This window comes from Bubalus bubalis, chromosome 2, assembly GCF_019923935.1.
Source record: "Bubalus bubalis isolate 160015118507 breed Murrah chromosome 2, NDDB_SH_1, whole genome shotgun sequence".
Taxonomy (NCBI): Eukaryota; Metazoa; Chordata; class Mammalia; order Artiodactyla; family Bovidae; genus Bubalus; species Bubalus bubalis.
The window spans coordinates 129,860,361-129,867,343 of record NC_059158.1 but is presented as its reverse complement, the minus strand read 5'-3'; positions in this window follow the sequence as shown (position 1 = coordinate 129,867,343).

Sequence of the window (6,983 nt, the reverse complement as noted above, 5' to 3'; positions counted from 1 at the left end):
CCTCTTAACTCTTGCTTTTAAACGTCTAATTTTAGATCCTGCCTCAAAAGACTGAGCACTCTAAAGCTTGTCTCTGTCTCATTTAGTCTGTTAGGCAGGCATTCTCCAGAAGCTTTAAAAATGTTTTTTTAATTAAAACAATCATTTTATATTGGAGCATAATTGATATACAATGTTGTGTTAGGTTTGGGTGTACAGCAAAATGATTCAGTTATAGATGCATATATATTTTTCAAATTATTTTTTTTGAAATGTTTTTTGACAGTTCACAGTTTTACCTTGTCATCATGCTGATAGAGGGATTCAAACCTTTTATGTATCATTTTTTCCTAATTGGATACAAACAAACTAGTTCTGTTTTAAATAATCCAAGTGGCAATGTCCTCTATTAAGGAGATTACACCAATGTTTATCTTTACTCCTCTTCACTATGGCTTGCTGTTCTACTCAAATACCTCCCTCCTGTCTGCCATGGCTCTTTTGACCTCAGAAACATTGCTCATATATCATTTCATGAATGATTCTTCCTCTTCTCTTTGTCTATCCAAACCCTACCCTTGTATTGGAGTGAAAATGGTGCCATGAAGTGTGCATATTGGAATGTACACAGTGTCAGCCAGACATATCCATAGGTTTGAGAGAAATGATGCTGGACATGTGTTTACAATGGATGCTTAGAATTTGTGAGTAAACATAATTGAATTGTTTGGATAATTGAGGAAAAGTCTTTTAGTTCTTTGTAAATTTGATACCTCATATTCAACAGTGAGGTTTAGATGCTTTATGCTCAGGTTTTTGTTTATTTATTTATTTGGGAGGAGGGGTGAAATAGGAATAGCTTTATTACTTACCAAGCAAAGGGGGCCACAGTGAGCTAATATCATCAACACAGCGTGTCCCAACCCAGGGTGTCTTTGGATGCTCAGATTTTTAAAAAACATGTTCCATGTCCTTCCCTTGTGTCCTCTTACAGTCAGTGGTCCATTCTTATTTCTGATATCTCATCAATTTTGTCAAATATCTGTTGTAGTAAATTCTCAGCAGCTTCCTCTCATTTTGCTCTCAATATTCCAACCAACTCCAGATCCTTAATCTGATCCATTTCTTGTGATTTGATAAATCCACTTCATTCACTGATCATCTGAATGCAGAAAGTATTGGAAACTAGGTCTGAAAGGAGATGGCCAAATGTGCACAATGGTTTTTCATTATATCTTTGATAGGGCAATATTGTAGAAAGAGCACCAAATTCTTGAGGCAGGGTACTACAGTCTCTGGTTTTAGTGTGCACCTGAGTTTAGATTCCGGATCTCTGTAACTTTGGGTGAGATACCTAATACTGAAAAATAATAGATTTCTCAGTAAAGTAATACAAAATATCTCATGTATTTATCATGAGGATTCAACTCGATGATGCCTATGAAATGTTTAGCACTGTGCCAGGTTCATAATGTTCAGTTCAGTTCAGTTCAGTTCAATTGCTCAGTCATGTCTGACTCTTTGGGACCCTATGAATCACAGCACGCCAGGCCTCCCTGCTCATCACCAACTCCCGGAGTTCACTCAAACTCATGTCCATCGAGTCATTGATGCCATGCAGCCACCTCAGCCTCTGTTGTCCTCTTTTCCTCCTGCCCCCAATCCCTCCCAGCATCAGAGTCGTTTCCAATGAGTCAACTCTTCACATGAGGTGGCCAAAGTACTGGAGTTTCAGCTTTAGCATCATTCCTTCCAAAGAAATCCCAGGGCTGATCTCCTTCAGAATGGACTGGTTGGATCTCCTTGCAGTCCAAGGGACTCTCAAGAGTCTTCTCCAACACCACAGTTCAAAAGCATCAATTCTTTGGTGCCCAGCTTTCTTCACAGTCCAATTCTCACATCCATACATGACCACAGGAAAAACCATAGCCTTGACTAGACAGACCTTTGTTCGTAAAGTAATGTCTTTGCTTTTCAATATTGCATGCTAGTAATTGTAATTGTTATTTGTTGCTGCTGTTTGAAAGTAGGACTGGGTTAAGTTGCAAGCTACCTCTCTTAGTGACAGTCTGATAAATACAATAGTGACACTTCAAATGGTAATTTTTCTAAAATCTGACACAAAACAGGTAATTAATAAATCTGTGTTTCCACCTTTGCCAGACAATAATAATCAAATGATATGTTTAATGTGCAAATTGGTGGGGAAAGAGGAAAAGATCAAAAAAATGTTTTTCTAGGTTTATTATTATTCAGAATTCTTGTTTTTTTGACTGTCCTTCCTTAATTTATCAGAAACGGTGACTTTGTTTATTCTTATTTTTACATGCAGACACAGTCTCTAATGGACATAGCACCTCCACACATATTAAATATTTTTTTTCTGATAATAAACCAATCAAGCTGTGCCTTTCTTCCCTGCTGATTTGATTGACATGATAATCACCACAATACACTGCTTCCAAAATAAATTTGTCTTTTAGCCAACCCACAACTTCACACTCTGTGAGATTACAGTTAACATTGAATAGATTTGCATAGCCAAGTACTGTTTTGTTAAATTTTTAATCATTTAATTAAAATTTCAAGCCTATGCATTACCACTCTGAAAATTTGCAATTTGTGAACACAGAAAATGTTATTTTTTAGAAAAACTAGGGGTTTATAGGATAATGTATGGAAATTATATCATTTCACTCTCATAAATTGCACGTACAATCTTAAAATTGCCTAAAATAGTAACATGGCTTAGAACATTTGGAAGACAGAGAAGATAGTAGTCTGTTCTCTTGTTCTGGAATACTGGTCAGTTCATGCAGTGCTCATGCAGGGGTGGAGAAGTTTGAAATAGCAAGACAAAATTTTCTTTCATTCTTTCAATAGCTATTTATTTACCATCTATAATTTGCCAAACTCTGATATAATAGGAGGACAGCAATATTTTTTTTAGAAAAATCATGTCATCAATTTGCTCATATTCTAGTTCACAAAAGGTAAATAATCAACACAATAAACAATTAAATTAACAATAATTTAAAATAACAAAAGGTTCCAATGGGAAAATACAGCAGAGTAAGGTGATTATCTTAAGTGGAGTAGAGAGGATTCTACTTCAATTGGAATGGTCAAAGAAGATCTCTGAGGAATTATGAGTTAAGTGCAGTAATGGAGCTGGCCACATAAAAACCATTGAGAAGGTGTTCCAGGAAGAGGGGAGAACAAATAGTCTGTAGACTAAAGTTATGCTCACCCCAATGCCCATAGTCACATAGTATGTCTAAGGAAAGAGAAGACTAATAGCTAGAGTTAAGTGTACACCAGAAAGAGCAAAAAGGGCTGAGATGATGCCAGTGAGGTGATAAGAAATTATCCAATTCCAGAAACAGAGAGAGTGGAGCTGGACTTAGACTGAATTGGATGTGGAAATGACTAGGGAGAACACAAGGCACAAGGGTTCCTAGATTTGGGCCTGAAACATTGAGTGGATGATGGTGCTAGTAACCAAGACAGAAAGACACCCAGGACATTTCTGAGTGGAGAACCAGTTTAGCTTTTTTTGTGTCAGAGGTCAGATCCTTATTAGACATTCAGGTTAGAGATGGTATGTAAACAGTTGCTCACCTTCAGTTGCTCACCTTCCTGAGGCACAGAGGAGGAGCTGGAGATTAGCATTGTGAAGGTGTTAGAATACTGATTAAAGTCATGTGACTGAGAAAACAGAGGGAGATTATATGGGTAGAGAAAAGAAGGGCACTGTGATCTGAGAAAAGGATGAGCATCTGGAAAGAGAGACTGAGAAAGAGAACCAGAAGTAGAGCAGAAAAACTAGAGAGGTGTGGTGTTCAAGATCCCTGGAGAAAGGGATTGTCAAGAATTAAGATTGGTGAACTAGGAACTTCCCCAGTGGTCCAGTGGTTAATACTTTGCACTCCCAATGCAGAGGAGTGTGGGCTTGATCCCTAGTTGGGGAACTGTGCATGGTGTGGCAAGAAAATAAAGATTGGTCAAGCATTAAGAGCTCAAATAAGGAATGGGTGAGGAATTAACCAGTTGAATTTAGCCAATTAGGATTTTGTGAGTGAGTCTGATGACCCTCCTGGGTCAGTTTGTTCAACTTGTAACCATTCCATTTATAATACAGTATTTTAGCTGGAGTGGATCAAATCATTATGTTCAATTCATCATTGTTTCCTTGTAATAAGATCATACATTCATACCCTTTGTGTTGGGACTCTGCTGTGCCTCCAGGTAAAGCAGGCAAAGTGCACATCCCTCTCTTTTGATTTAGAGTTTGACCATTTAACTGGTCATACATAACAGGAGAGACAGAAGGAAATCAGTACAGTTTAAATCTGCTAGTTGTCAAGAATGTCACTTGGAGGCCAGAGGATTACAAAATATATAGTAGAGGAAAGCTTAGAAAGAAGTAGTCATCTTTTGCCCATGGAGTGGGAGGAAAGATCAAATATATGGGAAAAGATGCAAGCAGATTAGTGAATATGTTTGTAGAAAGACAGGTTATAATCCTAATCTCCCTGCTAAACCTTCTCTAAATCATCTCTGATAAAATTTATAAGGACTCTGCTCTTCTTGATCATTAAAACACATTATTACTAAGCAAAGTAGCTCACAAGTTTAGATAAGATTACTTTTACTGAGAGGTAGGGGGTTACTTTTGCAGTATTGGCCAAAGCCAGGGGTTCTAGGTATTTAGGAATCTGAGTCCTATTGGGTTGGCCAAAAAGTTCATTTGGGTTTTTCCATAAAATGTCATAAAAACCTGAACAAACCTTTGGCCAACCCAATACATAAAGCAAAGGACTTTTGCCTCCCTCCTGTTATTTAGGATAAGAATAGACTCCAGAAACAATAGATAAAGCAGTGTGCAGTGGCTCAACACAATACAACACAGGACTCTCTAAGAAGGAAGCTCTTTGTTCTTCTCATGGACCCCTTTCAGCAATTGACTCCAATATTCCTACAGCAGTGGGTTCTCATACTTTATCCTGTTTTGTGGTCATGTGGAGGGCTTGCTAAAATGCTGACTTCTACATCTCATTTCTGGAGTATCTGATTAAGTAGTTCTGTGGTAGGATTGGAGAGTATACATTCCTAAGAATTTCCTCATGTGACAAGGCTACTATCCTGGGAACATTAGACCGACTACCCTAGAGTAATTATTACTGGCTCCAGCTAGATGATAACAGTGGAAAGAAGGTTTGGGAAGTATTTGCTGAGTGTCTTTTCTATGCTCCTTTTTATCAACTCATTGTCTTTCCTCAACTATGCCCCAAGAGGCTGGTCTGCACCAGTGGACCTCCTTGATCACTGGAATTCAATTTGGCTTAACCCATGAGGAACATGAGCAAGCAATGAAAGGGAGAGAGGTGAGAGATTAGATTGTTTATTCTGACGCCAGTGTAATTGCTGTTAGCTGGTTGTGTCCATAATCCAAATTCTAACTCTAGGCAGACAGCTCCCTCTACACAGCTCTCTCTTTCTTCATTGTTCAATATCTGTACCCTCCTCATGGGCTTCCAGGCCTACAGAGTCCAATGGCCTCTCTGCTACCAGCCCCAGGAGCTGCAGTTTTCTTTATGGAATCTTATGTCTCACCCAGTGATTTAGTCCCAAATCAAGCCAGAGGAATATTAGCATTTGATTTCCTTACTATGTCTCCTAGTATAGTTTTGCATAAGTATTTACATACTGAATATATATTATTTTATCTTTTTCCAATTAAAGATAAGGGATTATATTGATTTTTCATTTAAAATTATATTCCCTAAGTTAAATAGAATTATGATTATATTATAGCTTAAATGTGTGTTATAAAAAACAGCTTTGGTTTTTGCAGGGTTGAGAACCATATTTTACTAATAAAGAGACTTTTGAAAAGATATGTATAGTCAACACATGTGGGAAACCAGAGTGTGAATCAATGAATCAACATGAAAGAAAAAGAAGAAAAACGACACATGTCAATGACATACAAGTGACAGTTGAACGGAAGCCACCAGACACTCCAGCCTCAGAAGCTTTGGAAAATGGCAAAGCTGTTTGCACAAATTCCCCTGAATTTGAAAGCTGTCCTTATTACTGAGCCTTACTACCTTCCCAGCCACAGACAACTGTACCTAATTTGGGTGTTTGATTTCTAAGAAGAATCTGGGAAAGCCCTAGAAGGAAGGGTTAGATCCATTTTATTTGCTCATTGAATAGCATAACTTCAGTAACAGCTTGTGGTATTATTTTTTTTTTTATTTTAAATATAAATTTATTTATTTTAATTAAAGGTTAATTACTTTACAATATTGTATTGGTTTTGCCATACATCAGCATGAATCCGCCACAGGCATGCATGTGTTCTCAATCCTGAACCCCCCTCCCTCCACCCTCCCCGTACCATCCCTCTGGTTCGTCCCACTGCACCAGCCTCAAGCATCCAGTATCATCCATCGAACCTGGACTGGCGACTCATTTCATATATGATATTATACATGTTTCAATGACATTCTCCCAAGTCATCCCACCTTCTCCCTCTCCCACAGAGTCCAAAAGACTGTTCTATGCATCAGTGTCTCTTTTGCTGCAACTTGTGGTATTATTAATACTACCTGAAGCTATGGCATATTTTCCTTCCTTTGATCATGTGGGGATTTTTTTAGAAATTAGGGCCAAAAATGAAAACAAAATATTAATCTTTATATCTCTGTTATAATAATAGGAAACAAAGAACTACAATATAGAGATTAAAAACAAACAAAAATCAAAAACACCTTGAGTGTTAAAGGGTAACATGCTCACGTTATTGATAATATCTTATATGCATGCTATTTAGAGTTATGAGTGAGGTCTAAAGTTCTAAAGTAATATATGAGTTCTCATATATTACTTCATTTTTTCTTTACCATGGCTCTGTGAGATAGTTATTATTATAATTAATCCTCTCCTAAAGAGAACATGAAATTCAGAAGGGCTAATTAAATTGTCCAGCATTACTA